Genomic DNA, 22815 nt, shown 5'->3' on the forward strand with positions numbered 1-22815 from the left:
TGAAGCTATAATTTAATTGAACTGTTCATATACTCAATATATATGTTTTAAATTTTGTTTTTATTTTTGCTTATTTGCCGTTTCTTCGTTCCTGCTTATTTGACTGTTACTAAATGTAAAATAACAGATTGAATTTTGTTGGCATGTACTTCTTTTTGTTTGTTTTAACTTATGTAATTGTAATTTTATTTTGTTCCAGGCAAGCTCATTTATCATTGTAATTTGGGATGCAAACAGAGAGCACATCTATCACTGCTTTAAATGCACTGTCACAGTTCTACAAAGGACTGGATTTCTAGCACATTTACAAAGATGTGTTCCAAAGGAAGGACCACCACCACCCACCCCTTCAGTGTCCTCTTCCTCAAGTTTGTTGTTATTTGCCTCGACTCCACAGGCTTTAGTTACAACCCAGCAAACACCAATACCTGGCTTAACCATAGGTGAATCAGGAATTTCCTATACCCAGCCAATAAAAGAACACGCATCATATCTTCAGAAATCCACACTTGATTTCACCAAGAATATATCAACAATATTGCCACCTCTGCAAGAGTCATCACTTACCACAAGCCAGCAAAGAATGTTTACCTCTGCCCCAGAAGAACCATTACTTGCTGTAGCACAGCAGATGCCAATGTTTACTTCACCCCTGTAAAAGTCTGTGTTTGCTGTGACCCACCAAACATCAAGCCATGTTTCACCCCTGCAAGAGTCCACACCCTCCTCAGCTAAGACAATTTTGACTACACAAGCTAATTTAAGAAATGTTACAGTTCAGTGTCCTCATTGTAAGTTAGCTTTAAATCGCACAAATCTTACATGTGGAAAGGCGGCATATGTCCACTTCAGATGATATAACATCATCACATCATTTAGAAAGCCATTGTATTGATCCTAGAACTGCATTTACGCAGTTCGCAAAGCTTTCAGGGGGCTCCCATTTCCTGTTCATGTAAAGAAGAAAACTTGGGGTTTGATGCAGGACACTGTATGTGAGCTTGAGGAACATGCAGTAAATCAGGAGATTGCAGTTAGGAGTGGACTTGTGGCATTTCATTGCATCCATTTACACTGGACTATTGCAAAACGTATTCACCAAGGATTCACTTGGAAAAAGAGGTTTTGACTGAGATGGTGCAGGCAAAATGGTTTGGGGAGCCAAAAAAAAGATTATGTGAGAAATTATACCAGGAATCTATTGATGAACATACACCTCTTGCAGTCTTGGTTGACATTGGAGAGGCCTCCAAACACTTTGCTTTCTGTCATATTTCAATAAGGTTGGAAGGGTGCTCGTCACATGTGATAGCAAACAAAACACATCGCACTGTCCATGTAAACTTGTTTATACAAATATATTTTGAAATGGTATTTATTTCAAACTAATAGTGACCTTTTTAGGACTTTGCCATGTAAGGACAGGACTTTGGAGGAATATGTTGAGGAAGAAGAGCATCTTAATCAAGCAAATGTGTACCCACCTGAGAGAAATGTTTTGAAGTGAATGTTGAAGTACATTTTTGCCAAGAAGAAGATCCCAGCCACCCTACCTGAACATTTGAGAGATGCAGCGCATCAAGAATTTCCAAACATCTTCATGCCACAGGAAAACATTTGCATGGAATGTGAAGGCCATATTTATTTAAGTGAGTCAGTATTGATCACAAAAGTAGCAAAAATCATTACATTGACATGAGTCTTTGAAGGTGAGTTCAGACTTTATTTCTTGTTTGTCTTGAAATTTTTTAAAGTGGCATTTGAGTATTAAGCAATCTAACCTCTCCCCCACGCAGGTGTACCAACCTTTTACAAAAAGTGCCCATCTTGTCGAATAATGTACCATTATCAGGAGTGGGAACAAGGAGTTCATAATTATGATGACCATATCATTCTTGCATTACATTTTTGCTTGTACTTAAGGGCCTCACTCCAGGTATCAAGTCCTTGCTGGTGTATGTTTTGCAGGGTGGGGTTTTTTTTTCCTTTTGTTTAAGGTGGGAGCAGAATAGCAGGTGTCTAATTAGTATACTTTGTATGTTCCTTTTAGACACACAATGCTTTGAGCCGGGTGTTTGAGGCCATGGAGAAAGCCAGTGGGATCACACTCCCAAATCATAACCGGCTCCTTCATGCATACCTGTATTTTGAGGCACTTACTGCTCATGAGTATGGGTTCTCGTGTGTTAAATGTGGGCATGATCCCCTTGTTGGTATAATGGATCTCCACAAAAAAGGAGTTTTTAGCATGCCAGGCAAGTACATTAAGTTTTTAGTTCAGATTACTTCAGTGTGATCCTTATAAACAACTGATTTTTTTTCTTGATGTAATAGTAGTAGTTTAATTCAATATCTTATATCTGATTTAACTGCATTAAATTTTTAGTTAGTGACATCCATGAGCCTCCTGAGGACTACAGAGGAGAAGTCAATATTGTGGAATTTTGGGATTCTGTTTGCCTTGAGATGATTTCCCATGGGTTTTTCCCACAGTAAGTTTTTTTTTTATTTATTTTTCTTCTTACATGTAATTGTGATGATAAACAGCTTGGCTTGTATTCCTTGTTACTTTCAGGCGCAAGAGAAAACCCACTTGCAGTCCATTCTTGTTTTGAATTCTGGGCTCCTTGGATTGGCCCCCATACCAGAAAGTCTAGCATTGTGTTAAACACTGAATGCAAAACGTTGCACCATCCAAAACCTGCTGAATATGCTGATGTTGTTGTAACAGAGGACAAACTTTTAAATGAAGTCATGAAGTTAAAGGTTAGAGCTTTTTTCTTTCTGTAATAATTGTAGCAATAATTTAGAATGTCTTATGTATGCAGTGGCATTGGATGAGTTAATACTCAGTTTCTGATTTTTAAGGTTGATGCTGTGAAGCAGCTGTGTAAGGAGAGTGGTTTGGACAGTACAGGCTCCAAAACGGACCTAATTCTCTGATTGCATGAGGAAATTAGGAGCAGACACATGTATGATAAAATATTTGAAAAAATATGGGGAGCTTCAGGTATGTTTCTTTTGGATATACATAGAATTCCCTACATTTTATCTGTAACATATCATAGTACGGGATGATGTTATCCTAATTTTTTTTTTCCCCTGTCACTTTTTGACCTTTATTAGAAATGTATGAAATGACTTGCTTGAATGAATGGGCACGTAAAGTGTTTTAAATGTTTGTTGCTGGAAAATTGTTGAAATATTTACAGATGCAACATGTTGGGTTCTTCAATGACTGAAATGGTCAAATAAGTAAAATAACGTTGATAGCTGTTTTAGTTATTGCATAAATAATGCAAATGTCTACACAAAAATCCATTCATTATTTTTAATATTTCTATAGTGTGAACCTGTTCTTCTAAGTTTTATGGTCCTCTTGACCCTCCCTGAAAATGGTGCAAGCTGTCTTGTTGAAAGATTCTGTGTTTCCTTTTTAAGACATTTCAAAAACAAAAGTATACATAGTTTAATTAGTTTGATTATGTGTTCACAATTTGTCATGGATTCACCTTTGCATCAACTTACGTACATTTGCCTTGTTTAGGCGGTTGGGCAGTAATAATGTACCCATGTGGTATCATCTACAGTGAAGTTTTGTCTGCGAGCAGAAAGTCCAAGAGACTATATGGACCTGCTTTTATCTTGGAAATACATGCCCAATATCGTAGTTTATGATTTTGCTAGTGGTTTAGCAGCACATGGTAATCTCCGGGAACCAGAGAAATTGCCCTTCAGTCCTTATGAGAGAAGACTCATGGAGCCGTCACAAAACAACATAAAACTGGCAAAGGAAATGAAACTGTGTCAGTCTCCCTTGGCTTCAGAAAAGATGTGGACAGTCATCCATCCACCGGATCTGCTGAACATTATGTCCTATATGACACTTTGCATGAAGCCAACACAAAAGATGACCGGGATATGCTCCGCAGAATCAACCTGGTACCACAGCTTGTTGGCCACTTGAATAGCCAAGTCGCAGAACAATTCTTTTCCAAAATGGCATGGAACAATTATTTTTTAAACATGATGTCTCCAACAACCCAGACTTTTATTATACGTTCCATTATGTGGATGTGTGTGCTAGTATTACTACTTGTTTTACCTACATCTTGTCGAGCTGACAACATCTAAAGTCAGGAACTTCTCAAGATCGGAGTGTGCAGCGAGGGGAGTGTTTTGTCAGAGTTTCTCTCTTCCCATGACATTCTGGCAGACATAACGAGGAGTCCTGGCTCTTCGTGGATTATCATGCCCGTGGCAGGTGACAGAGGCGGCACAGAGAGAGAAAACAAAAGCGAGGCTGCAGGGCTGGCGCATTAGTGAGGTTACGTAGGCAGTCTGTTAAACCACCTCTCCCCAGTGTTTTTCTCACCAATGCCAGATCTCTCGTCAACAAAATCGATGAACTGAGGCTACAGGTGGCAACAAATAACATCGTAAAGAACAGTTGCGTTCTGTTGATCACGGAATCCTGGCTTCACTCATTGATCCCGGACTACGCTATCCAGCTAACAGGCTACAACGCACAGCACCATGACAGGACCAGTGACTCCAGTAAGAGCAGAGGAGGGGGTCTGTATGTGTACATAAATAACAACTGGTGTACAAATACAGTGACTGTAGACAGTCACTGCTCCCCGAACCTGGAGTATGTGACTGTTAGATGCAGACCCATATATCTCCCTAGAGAGTTTGCTGTGGTCTTGATGACCGCTGTTTACATAGCACCGGATGCTAATGCAAACTCGGCTGGGGACTTTAACCATGTGGATTTAAAACCTGTGCTCCCTAAATTCCATCAGCACGTCAAGTGTGCCACCAGAGGAGCTAACACATTGGATAAAGTCTACACAAACATTAAACAGGACTACAGGGCTACACCACTTCCATGCCTCTGACCACGCAACACTTTTTAATCCCAGCATACATTCCATTTAGGAATACTGCCCCTAACAACACAAGGACAGTTAAAACTTGGCCAGATGGAGTTTCTCAGTAGCTGCAGGACTGTTTCAGTAGGACCAACTGGGACATCTTTGAATACCTTGACCTTGAAGTGTTTAGTGACAGCGTACTGTGTTATATTAAGAACTGCACAGACATTGTCACAGTAGATAAACTTATCCGGGTCTACCCCAATCAGAAGCCCTGGATGAACAGGGAAGTCCAGAGGCTGTTGAAAGAGAGGAACATTGCCTTCAGGTCTGGTGACAAGGCCCTCTACAGCACAGCCCATGCCAGCCTAAAGAGGGGCATCCGAGAGGCCAAGTTAGACTATAAAAGGAAGATCAAGGAACACCTGGATAGCAACAATGGCAAGCAAGTGTGGATGGGTGTCCATCATATGACCAACTACAGGACCAGTCCCGGAGCTGTGGGAGGTGATTTATCGCTGGCAGAGGAACTGAACCACTACTTTGCCCGGTTTGAAGTGGATCCACCAGAGTCAGCCAGACCCCATCCAAATACCAACAACAGCCCCATCTTCACAGTGGGGGAGCACGAGGTGAGACACACGCTGCAGGCTCTCAACCCACGGAAGGCAGTTGGACCTTACGGCATCTCAGGACGCGTGCTGAAAGACTGTGCAGACCAACTGGCTGGGGTCTTCACCAGGATATTGAACCAGTCTCTGTCTCAGTCCACTCTGCCATCCTGCCTGAAATCCTCTGTCATAGTGCCTGTGGCCAAGAAACAGATCATCACCAGTCTTAATGACTACAGGCCAGTTGAACTGACCCCTGTGGTTATGAAGTGCTTTGAGAAGCTCATCAGGAATCACATCATGTCATTCATTCCTCCCATGCTTGATCCGCACCAGTTTGCCTTCAGAGCAAACAGGTCTACGGATGGTGCTGTGGCCACTGTTCTCCATTCTGTTCTGTCCCATCTGGAGCAGCAGGGGAGCTACGCACAGCTGCTCTTCATAGACTTCAGTTCTGCCTTTAATACCATCTTACCCCACACACTGGTGACCAAACTGTCAGACATAGGACTTCCACACTCCACCTGCCTTTGGATCAAGGACTTCCTGAGTGATTGCACTCAGATGGTTAGAATGGGCCCCTACTTCTCCACACCCATCAGCCTCAGCACTGGCTCCCCACAGGGCTGTGTGCTGAACCCCCTGCTCTCTACCCTCTACACCCATGATTTCATTCCTGCCCACCATTGTTAAGTTCGCTGACGATACCATGGTATTAGGGCTCATCTCTGGGGGGTATGAGTTCATATACAGGGATGAAGTGGAGCGGCTGACAACATAGTGTAGGAATAACAACTTGGACAAGTGCAATATGACGTATGTATGAGTGGAAAACATTGTTCTGCTGTTATGGACTATTTTGGTACTTATTTTATTCCCTTTTTATTTTAGTTTTAACTTGAGTAATTGTGTTTTGTTTTTATATTATTTTTTTGCACTGGAAAAATTGCACCTAAAATTTCATTGTACAATGTCTCATTGCTACAATGACAATAAAGATTTTGATATGATTATACACCATGAAAATGAACAGAAGAATAAAGGCCTCATTGACTGGGTCCAAAAAGGACTGGGGCAAAACAAGGTTTCTTTTTCTGCATACGGGCAACTAACAATAGGTAAATTTAAGCTTTTTTTGACTTGCATTGAGCTTGATAGGCTCTTGATAGGCTAGTAAAGCAATACAGACAGTTGAGAGGATTTTTTTGCAACATTTGGAAGCACAAGGAAAGCACCACTGAGGCATTTAAACTCGGGATTACATCTCAACGCTACTCAAATAAATGTGTCTCTTTCTTTACTTCTGTTTTGCCTTTTTTATTTCTGTGTGTTAAAATGACTGTGCATAATAAAGTTGTATATACTGTATCTGATGTAACTATTGATGTAAATAATAAAGGACACTTTCTGTTATTGTTGAAGATTGTTGATTAAGTTCTGTATATTTGAAATTGGGTGTCTTTTTTTTGCCAATTGATGTCATCTGCATTTTTTCTTTAATTGTTATAACTGCCTTGTACAGTTGTTTTGCATTTTACATTGTTGTTTTATGTATATGTAATATATAGAAGCAGGCATGCATTCAGTATATCCCTTGATCAGTTTGTTAAATTAATCTTCTTTGTGCATTCTTTCTTTCAATTCAATGGACCAATCATTATTGATAATTGTAAATATTTCTTGACATGGTTGCACAATTTATATTGAATATTTATTAATAAAATCTTGTTTTTGGTAGTGATAATACCGAGTGTTTTGTTTAAGTGGTGCTGGTCCACTCACCTTTGCGTATTAACACTATTAGAACTGATAGATATGACCAGAGCCTCCACTTGTATGCACATGGTTACAAATGGTGTGCACTTTGCTAGTAATCCCACAAGATAAAACAGCTTGGAAACTGAGCATCCTGATCAAGGCTTTGCTGTTCACTTACAAACTTTGTCTAGAACAATATGGTTCTTACTTATCTTTTTTAGGAGTCACATTTTCTATAAAACTTACATTTTTTGACTGAAAATAGAGGTTTTACATATGGGAACAAAATTAAAAGAAAACGATTGTATATGCCTGATAAATAGTCAAAACTTTTGAAGATCAGTATTCTAAAACCATGACTCACAGCTAGGACCTTGTTATTCTAAGGCAGGGGTCCTCAATCACGGTTCTGGAGGGCCGCAGTGGCTGCAGGTTTTTGCTTCAACCCAATTGCTTAATAAAAAGCACTAATTGCTCAAGTAACACTTCTGCTTCACTTTAGTTGTCTCGCTCGTTAAGATTTTGAACCCTTATTGCTTATTTTAGTTTTAAACAGCTGTATTCTTGGTTTTTAATCGCTACTAATTAGCAATAGCATGCAAATGACAAAAGAGACCAGCATTTCCCCATTTAGCTTGTTTCCATTTACACCTGTGTGTATTTATCATTCACTATTAGGTTTAATTAAATACTTGGAAGGAAAGTAAAGAGAAAAAAGTAAAGCACTGAGAATTACTCCTCCATTTTAGCCTTCAAATCATTTGGATGATATCCTTAGAAAGGGGAAGAAAATCTAGGATATGAGAATTAGCTGACATAGCAGAGTTAAAGCACTAACAAGCCATGAAATTAAATTATTGGCAAGAATTGCTTTCTAATTAAGCAACTGGGTTGGAGCAAAAACCTGCAGCCACTGTGGCCCTCCAGGACTGTGATTGAGGACCCCTGTTCTAAGGTCTTGGTATTATATATACAATATATATACTGCTCAAAAATGAAAGGAACCCTTTTTAATGAGAGTATAGCATCGAGTCAATGACACTGGTGGGCTATTGATCTGGTCAGTTAAGTAGCAGAGGGGCTTGTTCATCAGTTTCAGCTGCTTTGGTGCACTAGAGCAGGGGTGGGCAGATTCAGTCCTGGAGGGCCGCAGTGGCTGCAGGTTTTTGCTCCAACCCAATTGCTTAATAAGAAGCACTTATTGCTCAAGTAACACTTCAGCTTCACTTTAGTTGTCTCGCTCGTTAAGATTTTGAACTCTTTTTGCTTATTTTAATCTTAAACAGCTGTATGCTTGTTTTTTAATTGCTCCTAATTAGCAATACCATGCAAATGACAAAAGAGACCAGCATTTCTCCATTTAGCTTGTTTTCATTTACACCTGTGTGTATTTCTCATGCACTATTTGGTTTAATTAAATACTTGGAAGGAAAGTGAAGAGAAAAAAGTGAAGCACTGAGAATTACTCATCTGTTTTAGACTTCAAATCATTTGGATGATATCCTTAGAAAGGAAAATAAATCTAGGATATGAGAATGACTTGACATGGCAGAGTTAAAGCACTAGCAAGCCATGCAATTAAATAATTGACAAGGATTGGTTTTTAATTAAGCAACTGGGTTGGAACAAAAACCTGCAACCACTGCGGCCCTCCAGGACTGAATCTGCCCACCCCTGCACTAGAGGGGGGGCAACAATGAGACGACCCCCAAAACAGGAATGAATGGTTTAACAGGTGGAGGGAGGCCGCTGACATTTTTCCCTCCTCATCTGTATTGTCACTCATTTTGCATTTGGCTACGGTCAATGTCACTACTGGTAGCATCAGGTGGGCAATACCTGGACCCTAAAGAGGTGGCACAGGCAGGCCAACTTCTCCAGGATGGCAGGCACATCAATACGTGCCATTGCCAGAAGGTTTGCTGTGTCTCCAAGCACAGTCTCAAGGGCATGGAGGAGATTCCAGGGCACAGACAGGCAGTTACTCTAGGAGAGCTAGACAGGGCCCCTCGTAGAAGGTCCTTAACCCATCAGCAGGACCAGTATCTGGTCCTTTGTGCAAGGAGGAATAGGATGAGCACTGCCAGAGCCTACAAAATGACCTCCAGCAGGCCACTGGTGTGAATGTATTTGACCAAATAATCAGCAACAGACTTCATGAGGGTGGCCTGAAGGTGGCCCAGCATCCTCTAGTGGGCACCGTGGAGTTCAATTGGCATTTGCCATAGAATACCAGAATTGGCAGGTGCACCACTGGCACCCTGTGCTTTTCAAAGATGAGAGCAGGTTCACCCTGAGCACATGTGACAGACATCAAAGGGTCTGGAGAAGCATTGGAGAACGTTATTTTGCCTGTGACGTCGTTCAGCATAACTGGTTTGGTGGTGGGTCAGTGATGGTCTAGGGAGGCATATCCATGGAGGGACACACAGACCTCTACAGGCTAGACAACGGTGGGCAGCTTGACTGCCATTAGGTATTGGGATGAAATCCTTGGACTCATTGTCTGACCCTATGCTGGTGCAGTGGGTCCTGGGTTCCTCCTGGTGCACGACAATGCCTGGCCTCATGTGGCGAGAGTATGCAAGCAGTTCCTGGAGGATGAAGGAATCGATCCCATTGACTGGCCCCCCTGCGCTCACTTGCCTGACCTCAATCCAATAGAACACCTATGGTCCAGATCTAGGAGGAGATCCTCCAGGACACCATCCATCATGTCATTAGGAGCATACCCCCCCCCCCCCCCAATACTGTCAGGTATGCAGACAAGCACATGGGGGCCATGCAAATTACTGAGTACGATTTGTAGTTGCTGCAATGAAATTTCGGCAAAATGGACTCACCTGCCTGCTGCATTGTTTTTTCCCTTTGATTTTCAGGGTGTCTTTGAAATCAGCCCTTTGTAGGTTGATAATTTTCATTTCCATCAAATGATGTGGCATCCTTTTGTTCCTAACACATTACCATATCAGTCCATAGCAGTAGAGACAGCCAGAAAGATTTTTTTCCCATTGAGATCTCATGTGTTTTCAAAGTGTTCCTTTAATATATATATAATACATACTATTGAAAACTACATTGATGTAAACCAGTTTTTCAGTATAAACCAATGAGAAATTAGAATAAAAAAATGCCTTATCAGAAATATCATTGCCAAAATAAATTCCCAACTGAATTATTTAATGGTTAAGACTTGACAGCCTCTGTGTAGTGTGTGTTAAAATGACCAGTAAAGTGGAGTCATTTACAGCTGTACAGGTTGTTATGTCAGGGCCATAGGGGTCAGTTCTACTGGAATATACAGACTCAGTGCTCTTAATATGCTGTTTGCTTGTGTAGTCATATAGGATGATGCCAAGCTGAACTATCTGCCATCTCTTTTTTTTAACAGTCGTGATGCTGAAACACATCAGTGCCTGCTTTACAGTTGGACTCCTGGCCTCCTCCAATCTCAGAGACACTAAAGACAGGCTGATGTGTTTAGCACCCCATTAGGACCTTATGGAGTCAAATGGAGGCTAAATGAGATATGAGCTATAAACAAACATCTGCCAGGTTTCTATCTCTAAATGTAACTTTTGTATAAGTAATATGTATTATAATAAACATGTATTTGATTGTCTAACAGAGGTATTTAAAATCTGAAAAGTAATAAAGATCCAATTAAGTCAAATAATTGAATACCAATAGTGCAAGCACTATGATAACTGTGTTTCTTACATTTAACATTGATAACATGTAGAGACAGCCAATGGATTCTTTAAAGTCAGAATTTTATTGCCAGCTTTCTTAACATTGTCTATTCCCTGATACATGAACGTGAGAGTGTCAAGTATGTGATTTGTAATATTCTGTAATCATAATACAGCTAAAAACAAATTTGACTACGAGATCCACAGGCAAGAAACTCACTAGAGCCGCTGGTATGATGAGAACAGACATGAAGACCGCAGAATATTTGACAGATATTAGCAAACAAAGAGAAGAGGCTGATCTGCAGGCAGAAGGGAGGACAATGGAATATTAGGAATACTTAAATAAATAAACATTGATAAATAGTAATGAAAGTAATAAACACATTTTAAGGTTGTGTATTATAGAAGTAAAGATTTAACTCGTTTAATATTGTAATACGTTTATAGCCTGTCTTTAAGGTGACCTGTTAAATATAGGCGACTATTTTATTTGGACATTCAAGTAAACAACAACAGTCAAACATTTGTTTTAATCTGACTGACACAATCAAGCAGAGCCCACACTAGTGGGCTAGTGTATCCGGAAAGTATTCACAGCACATCACTTTTTCCACATTTTGTTATGTTACAGCCTTATTCCAAAATGGATTAAATTCATTTTTTCCCTCAGAATTCTACACACAACACCCCATAATGACAATGTGAAAAAAGTTTACTTGAGATTTTTAAAAATTTATTAAAAATAAAAAAATTGAGAAAGCACATGTACATAAGTATTCACAGCCTTTGCCATGAAGCTTAAAATTGAGCTCTGGTGCATCCTGTTTCCCCTGATCATCCTTGAGATGTTTCTGCAGCTTAATTGGAGTCCACCTGTGGTAAATTCAGTTGATTGGACAGGATTTGGAAAGGCACACATCTGTCTATATAAGGTTCCACAGTTGACAGTTCATGTCAGAGCACAAACCAAGCATGAAGTCAAAGGAATTGTCTGTAGACCTCCGAGACAGGATTATCCCGAGGCACAAATCTGGGGAAGGTTACAGAAAAATTTCTGCTGCTTTGAAGGTCCCAATGAGTACAGTGGCCTCCGTCATCAGTAAGTGGAAGAAGTTTGAAACCACCAGGACTCTTCCTAGAGCTGGCCGGCCATCTAAACTGAGCGATCGGGGGAGAAGGGCCTTAGTCAGAGAGGTGACCAAGAACCCGATGGTCACTCTGTCAGAGCTCCAGAAGTCCTCTGTGGAGAGAGGAGAACCTTCCAGAAGGACAACCATCTCTGCAGCAATCCACCAATTAGGCCTGTATGGTAGAGTGACCAGACGGAAGCCACTCCTTAGTAAAAGGCCCACCTGGAGTTTGCCAAAAGGCACCTGAAGGACTCTCAGACCATGAGAAAGAAAATTCTCTGGTCTGATGAGACAAAGATTGAACTCTTTGGTGTGAATGCCAGGCATCACGTTTGGAGGAAACCAGGCACCGCTCATCACCAGGCCAATACCATCTCTATAATGAAGCATGGTGGTGGCAGCATCATGCTCTGGGGATGTTTTTCAGCGGCAGGAACTGGGAGACTAGTCAGGATAAAGGGAAAGATGACTGCAGCAATGTACAGAGACAAACTGGATGAAAACCTGCTCCAGAGCGCTCTTGACCTCAAATTGGGGCGACGGTTCATCTTTCAGCAGGACAACGACCCTAAGCACACAGCCAAGATATCAAAGGAGTGGCTTCAGGACAACTCTGTGAATGTCCTTGAGTGGCCCAGCCAGAGCCCAGACTTAAATCCGATTGAACATCTTTGGAGAGATCTTAAAATGGCTGTGCACCGACGCTTCCCATCCAACCTGATGGAGCTTGAGAGGTGCTGCAAAGAGGAATGGGCGAAACTGGCCAAGGATAGGTGTGCCAAACCTGTGGCATCATATTCAAAAAGACTTGAGGCTGTAATTGCTGCCAAAGGTGCATCGACAAAGTATTGAGCAAAGGCTGTGAATACTTATGTACATGTGATTTCTCAGTTATTTTATTTTTAATAAATTTGCAACAACCTCAAGAAAACTTTTTTCACATTGTCATAAGGGGTGTTGTGTGTAGAATTAATTTAATCCAATGTGGAACAAGGCTGTAACATAACAAAATGTGGAAAAAGTGATGCGCTGTGAATACTTTCCGGATGCACTGTAAGTCTACGTCAATTCATTAAAATTAGGCAGACACAAATTTGTATTGTTATGTTCATTTAAATTTTCTTCAGACGTTGTTTAGTAACGATAAATATCTCATATCCAAACTTTTATTATCATTATTTTTTCAGAACCGCTAATTATAAATGACGGTGGTAAAAATACATTGCAGTCTTAATAATGCACTCAACATTGCTATAGTGTAAGATATTGGCACTATTAGACTATTGTCGCAGATGTATTTTACAAATATGCATTCCGTCTCTTACAGTCACTTTATCTTGACCGTCCACCTTTAGAAATTATCTTACACGTCCACCTTTAGAAATTACTCCCACCTTTCTTTTTATGTATCCATAAGGCAATTGGATAAAGAGAAACATGAATGACAAATAACACCGATTGGCGATTTGTTAAATAAAAAGGTGATTGACCGCGACGTTTAAATTTTCGATTGGCTGATCAGTGTCTGACATACGCAAATTTAATACATGATTGGCTGAAGTCGAAAATGATATTCACGCCCATTTTACTCCGTTCTGCAGCAATATCTAATTGGAACCAGAAGTGATGTTGAATCAGGCAGGTTTTCCCGTATTTGGCCTAACAGAGGTAAATTTAGTGCACCCTGCCAACCCCTGGCCTGGCGGGTAATTATCTCCACTTGGTCTACTCAGCTCCCTCTTAGTCACACGTATGTGACAACATTTTCAGGTTTTTTAAATCAGATTTTTTTGGCATATGCATTTTCCTATGTTTTGGCAGACACATGTTTGCATGCTTAAATTACAAGCAAGTTTTATAAGTTTTATTAAGACTACAGGAGCATTACACTCCTCTATTTATATTCAACAGTTTTATGTATATAGCCTAATATTTTATTTGTCATTTTAATAGTTTTTGCGCATTGCTTAGATGATGAAAATGTGTCAATATAAACCCTTAAACCCTTTTCAGAGGTTGCTTCCTTTAGGACAGTGTCTTCAATGTTGTATTTAACTAACTGATGTTCCTTTTGCACACTTGTAACATTTGGAACTTTTCTACACTAAGCTACATTTGCCAAGTTTTTGCCCAGTCCTGAAGCTTGTCTAAGTCTTCCTAAATTGTTTTTGCTGTCTCCTCGGTGTATGACATTGCTCCAATTTTAGCATCATCTGCAAATTTCACAAGTTTACTAACCATACCAAAAACAATGTCATTAAAATAACAGCATTGGACTAAGCAATCACATTTTATTTTTTTCTAGTAGATTGCATTTCCTTTTGTACACTGTTGCATTTGCTACTTGAAGGCATAGTTCATTCTAATAAAGGCAATGGTGTTTTACACATCCAAGATTAGCGTATTTTATTAGAAATGGAAAAAATTAAAGTCGTTGATGTTAACATTCCACTCATGCTGTGTTCACTTACTATGGGGCAGACAGGAAATACATTAGGAGTTTCCCACTTGTGCATTTCATATTATCACATCTCTTTAATCAGTTGTATTAAATAAAAAATAATACTGGGGTCCTTCGTAAACTGCATTTTTACTGTTTCTTTTTCTTTTTACAAAAATGCATCCACCAAAGGTGTTTTTCTTCCTATTTACCAACTTGAAATGTACTAAACACAGTAAAGTCATAACTCCTAGCTTCAGAGTTTCTCATGCAGCATCATTCCTGAAATACCATAATAATGCACAATAAATGAAACTTAATCATTGGTAACAGAAAAACTGGCTATAGTACTGTATACTATTCACAAAAAAAGTCAACCCCAAGGGCTATTGTGCAACAAATAACTTAAAGTATAAATAATTAACCAGAATATGTTTGTTATGTTTTTATTATTTTCTTGTAAATTATGTTTTTAAGTTTATGGAGACATTCATCAATACAATCTACCACACGGTACTGTGTGTATCACTATAACATGACACTTTATAAGTCATTTATCTTGAGTCTGACTCAAGTCACAAGTTATCAGTAAGCAAGTTAAGTTGAGTGATTTTTAAAATAAAGTAAGAAGTAGTTCATGTTTGAAAAAGTATTAACAAAGTTTACTGATTTGTTTTAAAAAAAAGGAATGAGGAGCAATTAGTGAGTGAATTGAAGAGGAGTAGTTGGTGTAGCTCTGCATTGTATGTTCACCGTTTTGTCATTAAAACAGTTGGCAAATAGTCCACAAACTGGGGTGACCATCTCTGTGTGATTTCTACATATCAAGGACTCTTCTGTTATGCTACTGAGGTCACTTAAGAGCTAAGAAGAACCAATGCCAGATTCTGGTAAGGTGAAAATAGTGGACTCCATTCACCAGCTTTTACAGCACCACATCCAGCTTTTTCAATATTGGCAAGTCTCAAAGTCAGAAAACATTATGCAACACACCTTTTAAACCTTTTTATTACAGACGATTTTACTTTTGTCTCTCACTGACAAAAAGAATCAATGGATCACTTAGTTGCCCAGTTCAATTACTACGAATGACTTTAGCATGGACAGTCCTAACCAAGTTATACTGAACAAATACCTAGTAAGTTCTATTAGGGGTGAGTTGTTACTTTGACCACTTTCTGTGTTTTGCATGTGCTTGCATCCCATCGCACTGCTTCAAAAAATTATAAATATGTAATTTACCACCTGGCCAGCCTGGCAGCAATGTGTAAATTCTTTGTGTATATATGTAACTTATATCATGTTATTTTTCCACAATCATCAAATGAAGTAAATAAATTATTTTATGCATTGAAATTCCCACACATTGCAGGTGTGCTTCTCAGCACCCTGAGGTCTATCATTCCAGATCAATGTGATGTCTATTCACCCTCCAGGTACTGTTATAATAATTCATCTGTCCACACTCTTAAAATGTATGTTTTAATGGGTCTGTTTTTACGATGTATAATGAAACAGAAAACAAGGGAAAAAGGCTATCAGGCACTTGTCTTTGGTGCTTCTTTACGTGCAAGTGTTTTGACTTCAACAAATTAAATGACATTACTTATGGTAAAAAAAGCAGAAAACGCCTTTTAATCTTATTTGTGATCATTTCCTGAGAGTTGCTGAGGGATTGCGGCAGTATCACCCTTCCCAGTAGCTCTACCCCGAGACAGTATGAGTACTTTGGACACTGGGAATTACAAACAGCAGGTTTTGCTTGGTGTATTCTTGGTTTAAGATTAGAAAATTTGATTGACGATCTCACAGTGCACTGGTGTTCGTTTCCTGCCACTTCTTTACGTGTTAAGATCAACCAGATCATAAATAAATTTACAGAAGTCTTTTTTTTTTTCTCCGATCATGTGCAAGAGGCCCTGAGACTGAATCAGGTGTTGCTCGGATTGAGTAATTATGTGAGTTGTTTTAGGCAAATTGTGTTATATTTGTACCTGTGTACATATTTAATATTTATTTATTTGCTTTTTATTTTTTTAATGCTCCATGTTAATCCTTGACTCATTATGCTATGAATGAGATTCCCAATTACCGAAAGCACGTGCTCAGTGTGACCACCACAGCACTTAACAATGTCAAGCATGATGCACAGTAATTCATGTAGTTAAACTGATCCCATGCCGGATCATGTTAAGACCTCATAAGAACTGCTCTAGGGTTCAATAGGTAACCACAGAAACCATTTTTCCCAAAGGGTCTCGGTATGGTTATTTAGGTTGTATAATTGAATATACAGAGCATCAGGATTAAACTAAGATGAAGCTATGAGAAAGCCATGTTAAAGTAATGTGTTTTCAGCAGTGTTTTAAAGTGCTCCTCTGTATTATCCTGGCGAATTCCTATTGGCAAGCTATTCCAGATTTTAGGTGCATAACAGCAGAAGGCCGTCTCACCACTTCTTTTAAGTTTAGCTCTTGGAATTCTAAGTAGACACTCATTTGAAGATCTAAAGTTACGAATTGGAGTGTAAGGTGTAAGACATTCCGAAATATAAGATGGAGCGAGATTATTTAAGGCTTTGTAAACCATAAGCAGTATTTTAAAGTCAATTCAAAATGACACAGGCAACCAGTGTAGTGACATCAAAGCTGGGGTGATGTGCTCAGATTTTCTTTTCCAATTTAAGATTCTAGCAGCTGCATTCTGCACTAATTGCAATCGATTTATGTCCTTTTTTGGTAGTCCTGAGAGGAGTGCGTTAAAGTAATCTAGCCAACTGAAAACAAAAGCGTGAACTAATTTTTCAGCATCTTGCAATGTTATAAGAGGTCTAACTTTTGCTATATTTCTTAAGTGAAAAAATGCTGTCCTAGTAATCTGATTAATATGTGATTTAAAATTCAGGTCAGAGTCAATAGTTACCCCTAAATTCTTTACCTCCATCTTAACTTTTAATCCTAATGCTTCAAGTTTATTTCTAATAACCTCACTATATCCATTATTGCCAATCACAGGTTTGGGGCAGCCACCCCGTATACAAAACAAAATGAAGGTGACAGACAAAAAATGGTGGTTTTAAAGCTGCACAGGGGAAATGACATTATCTGGGCAGGAACCAGAAATGATGTGATAGGAACCAGAAATTATGTCATCGTGCCCAGAGCTGGAAGTGACATCATCTGGCTCAGTCAGAATCTCCCATGGTTGGTCTGCAGAGGAAAATGAGAAAGGATTAGTGTACTCTGCCACCCCCTGGTCCGACATGGAATTACCCTGTTTTGAGCCCTTAAGCTGCCTCCCATGCATATGTGTGTAACAATATCAAGCTAACACCAAAATGCACAGTGAAACACCAATAATGCCTAACCAGAAAAACAATCTGAACTGATCCAATACCTAAAAAAAAAGCAATTGCAAATCATGAGCATCTCTACACTCTGACCAATGAAACTGGCCACAACAGAAAGTCTTGAACATCCATATCCCAGAGGTTTTGATGTCATTATTGGTAAGGCCATGTAATAATAATGTGAGCAAGATGGAAGAAAATGACTGGAAGATGATAACCAGAGGCCTAGGCACAGCAACAGTTAAAAGAATAAGGCAGTCAGAATCAGCAAGAGCAACAGTACCAAAATGCCTTTATTAACATAAAAAGAAAAGTAGAAAGTCATGTTTAAAAGGAAAGTCAAAACCAAAACAAAACTTGGCACTAAAAACAATTAGAGCTTATTTAGTAACAGTGACTTACACTAAGGGTTCATTTTAACAGTTTTATGAGGGATACTGAACATGTCGATAGTCACCACATGACCCACCCAAAATGTGGCTGCTATAAAAAAAAGTCAACAGAGATCATTTGGGTATGATTATTTTATTCGTATCAAACTTCTGGAATTATGTTAATATGTGTACTTTGATGTTTTTATTTTACTGTGAAAGGATTTTGTTTTTCCTGGAGGTGCAGCCATTTTATTAAATGATTGAAATTAGATGTTGCACAGTTGCTAAGGGCATGGTTACAGAAGGGAGGTAGACGACTTCAGGGAAAAGGTGTCTGAAATGACCCTGGACGTTTACAAGAATATGTTCGAGGTAGTAGTTTCTCTAGCATGTTAAGTAAATAAGCTTAAAGAAAAAAAAGACACTAAGGAGACAAGAAGGAGACCAAATGTGTTACCAGGTATGAAAGCAGGAATGAGCCAAACTCACGTGGGAATTTGGATGAAGAGATACAGCTTTCAGTCAGTATTGGGAAAGTGAAGTCAGGTAATCAAGTGCATTGTAAAAACTTATTTATGGTGCCAATGGTTCTTTATAATATTAATTTATTAGCTTTTATTGATTGTGGGGCTTCTGAGAATTGTATTAGTGCTGCACAATTAAAAGAGCTGGGGATAAGGAAATTACCAGTATTGTTTAGTTCTGTAGTCCAGTGTTTTTGGTTTTTTTTTGCTGAGAAAAAGGATAGAGGGTTAAGGCCATGTATTTATTACAGAGGGTTAAATCAAATTTTGGTAAAAAAACAATTATCCTCTTCCACTCATCTCCTACCTTTTTAAGCAAGTTATGGGGTCCACGATCTTCTCCAGATTAGGTATCCTAAGGGGTTACAATTTAATTAGGATATAGGAAGGAAACAAGTGTAAAAGTACTTTTAACATTTCCATTGGACATTACAAGTACCAAGTAGAGCCATAAGGGCTTGACAACGTACTGGTGGTATTTTAAATTTGTGTAAATAACTAGGGGGCTTTGTCCCCTGCTTGCTTCGCTCACCAACCCCCTGGCCTGCGCTACGCGCCAGCCACTTCACATCTCAGGCACTCACGTATGTTGATTTCACTTTCACCAAATAACAAATCTTTTAATTCTCGCGTATAGGCCTCCTCATTGGGAAGAAACACTACTTTTCCCTGATGGCAACATGAATTAGACGATCTACAAGTCTCAGACTTAAAGTTTAAAGCCAAACAATATCTACATACTTCTGTCATATCACCTATGCCCATATATTCAATCTCTTTTCGCTTTTATTTCACCGAGTAATCATTTCCGTTTGTTAGTGCCAATGCTATCTTTAATACCAGTTTTTTGAGGCGGGACTTGTCAAAATCTCTTGGTAAAAAGTCTCATCTCGTGGGATCTGAAATTATCTCTTGCGGGAGTTGAAATTATCTCTTAGAAAGTCTCGTCCCAGGATTTCCTTTTATAATAGAGAGACATATTCAGGTATGTTATTGGTTTATTTGTGCTGGTATATACTGACAATATTTTGATCTTCTCTAAAGATTTGGAAGTATATATTTAACATGTGCATGAAGTATTGAGATGCTTAAGAGGGAATGACCTTAAAATTAGAATTGTGTGAATTTAATACAAATCCAGTGTGTATTCTTGGGTTATGAAATTACACAAAAGAGGTTAGTCATGGATCAAGATAAAGTATCTTCTATTGTAAATTGCACAAGGCCAGAGAATGTGAAGCAAGTCCAACACTTTGGAGGGTTTGCAAATTACTATAGGCAGTGTAATAAGAGCCCAAGTTTATTATTCTTCTAGGAAAGTTTTTTAGGTTTAACAGTTACATCCCCACCTGGCAATTTAGAAACTTCAGTTCAAGGAGCCCAATCTACAAATACTGCCACAGACACATTATTTAACTGCATCTTTTATGTATCAATGAATCTGCTGGTAATCAACTGGGCTTGTGGTTCAAATGTGTACGGCCACTTGGGGGTGTCCCAGACTTTAGCAAATATAAAACTGTATTTTAAAAGGGAAGCACAAGGAGGGATACCAGAGAGTATATCACTGAATGTGAAGTCTGCTGTATAGCAAAATCCTCTCCAGGGGCCTCATGTATAAACGGTGCGTACGCACAGAAATGTTGCGTACGAACCTTTTCACGCTCAAATCGCGATGTATAAAACCTAAACTTGGCGTAAAGCCACGCACATTTCCATGGTAACTCATACCTTGGTGTACGCAACTTCTCCGCTCGGTTTTGCAGACTGGCAGCACCCAGCGTCAAAGCAGTGCTACTGTTCCTGTGTGGTTACCCTTTCTTAGATCCACATCCACGGCGGCGGCTTTATCAAATACACTGAAATTAACCGCATATTGTTTATTAGTGTAATGCATCTGATTGTAATTAACCTGTAACAATATAATGGTCCACAGAATGGTCAAACTACTGTTCCTGTGTGCTCATCCTTTCTTTCTTAGCTCCACATTCCTGACGCGGCTTTATAAATACACTGAAATTAACTGCATATTGTTTATTAGTGTAATGCATCTGATTGTAATTAACCTGTAGCAGTATAATGGTCCAGGGAATAGCCATAGTATTCCAAATACCATAACTGCTTTAGCGTTGTTACGCTCACTGCATCTTGTTCTTCTTTTTGCTGTTCCCATTAAGGGTTGCCACTGCGGATCATCTTTTTCCATATTACTCTCACTGCACCACTCGGAGTATTTATATCACTGTATCTGAGTGTGAATCACAGCAGCAGATGATCAGAAAGAGAATTATCGGTATACAGTTTCAGGTACACACTACATCAACCACGGCAAAAAGCGTCAAAGCCTTTCCTGTACGGACCTTGCGTTTCAGAAACAGTTTCATCCCAAGAACTCTAAGCACACTCAATCAGTCCATCAAGTGCTCCTTGTAGAACTGTTTGGACTTATAAGTACAATCACCTCACTGTAAACTTACACTACAGTTATAATATTGCACAACCTGCGCTACTTTATAAAGCGCGTATGATGACAATATCATTTTTAAGATGAAATGCAGCAAAATATGTTGCTTATAGTATACAGATAAAACTTTAACTTCATTTAAATAATCTGTATTGTTAATAATTAAACATGTGAGGACACGGTGCCGCAGCGTATAGCTAGTTCAAGGATAGCTCCTGCTTTGCGCTGTATTCTTGCTGGTGCTGACGCGATACTGGAAGGATAGACGAATTGAATAATTAAACATGTACTACGAAGATATTTCAATGTTCCTTAAAAGTTTTGAAGAATCGGCGTTCTAAGCTTACAGATGGCTTAACGTCTATTACATAGCTGATTGTGTGGCGATTGGAGAAAGAAAAGTATGGACAGGAATTGGAGGTTAGTACGTTTGAAAGAGACAGTACTTCTGTAATAAATTATTTCATCGAAGGTCGCACATGGTGCAGCAAGCCTCTTGCGTGAGATATGAACAATCACTGCGCCACCGTGTTCCCATGTTTAATAACATGCTTTCATTCCTATCATCATGAAAATGATATCACGTATACATCTCAGTATTGTAATTATTCAGAGAGCTGTAATATCTCGAATGTAATGGATTATGTGTCCTGTTGGAGAAAGAGAAAGAACGGAAGCACGTAGTGATTCACACACATAGAGCACATAGAAGATCAAACACAGAACAAAGCATTTAACATGCTACTTGAGAAACTAGTAAAATAAACGATTTTAAGATGAAGTTTATGATGTTCTACTTTAATGGCAAAATAAACTACGTGATTAAAGTGGAAATTTCGAGATTAAAGTTGACATTTCGTGCTTTTTTCCCACTGTGTGCCTATTTTTTTTTGTCTGTACCCTAATAAGCTTTCATATGACACTCAGACGGTGGGCTACGACTCGCCTTTTCACGGCGACTTTGATATGTGATTTCTTTTTTATTTCGGGCACTGTGCGACTTTGTGAATTTGATCTTTCGAGTTTTTCCGACACTCTGTCACTCAATCAACTTTGTTTTGTTGATTATACTACTGTTTAAACCAACAAATAGTACGTTTTTCCTTTGCCTCCACTTGGTATTCGCTGAAATTCTTATATTTCCCCCTGTGCTTTTCCCATTGTCTTTTCACAGAAGGCTATTTATATTGATTTGCATATTCAAAGAGGCGTAATTCTGGGAGGAGTTGGGGCGGGACAGAAGGCGCGTGCACGTGCGTTACTTTTCACACTGATCGGGATTTATGTACTGGAAGAACGTGAAAGTTTGTGTGCCCACAGATTCCTGCATCTGGATTTTTCTGTGCGTACGCACAATCCCGCTTTTGTGCTTACGCCATGTTATAGTGTGAGTTCTACGCACGGCGTTATACATGAGGCCCCTGGTCTCCCTGTAGGATTGTTGCAGCCTACTTCTTTAACTCTGCATCCATATGAGGTACTCTCGATGGATCTCCCTGTTTCTAAAGATTGCAAAATAATTCTTGTAGTAGTTGATTGATTTTCTAAGTATGCACATTTGATTCCACTAAATAACAAATCAGTCGAAAGGTT

General features: G+C 39.2%; 1 pseudogene; it reads left to right on the forward strand.

Moving 5' to 3' along the window:
- The first annotated feature begins 1459 nt into the window (after window positions 1-1459).
- LOC114649023 (uncharacterized) lies at window positions 1460-10643 on the forward strand (annotated as a pseudogene).
- The last annotated feature ends 12172 nt before the right edge of the window (window positions 10644-22815 follow it).

The sequence above is a fragment of the Erpetoichthys calabaricus genome, chromosome 1 (genome assembly GCF_900747795.2).
Source record: "Erpetoichthys calabaricus chromosome 1, fErpCal1.3, whole genome shotgun sequence".
NCBI classification, from domain to species: Eukaryota; Metazoa; Chordata; class Cladistia; order Polypteriformes; family Polypteridae; genus Erpetoichthys; species Erpetoichthys calabaricus.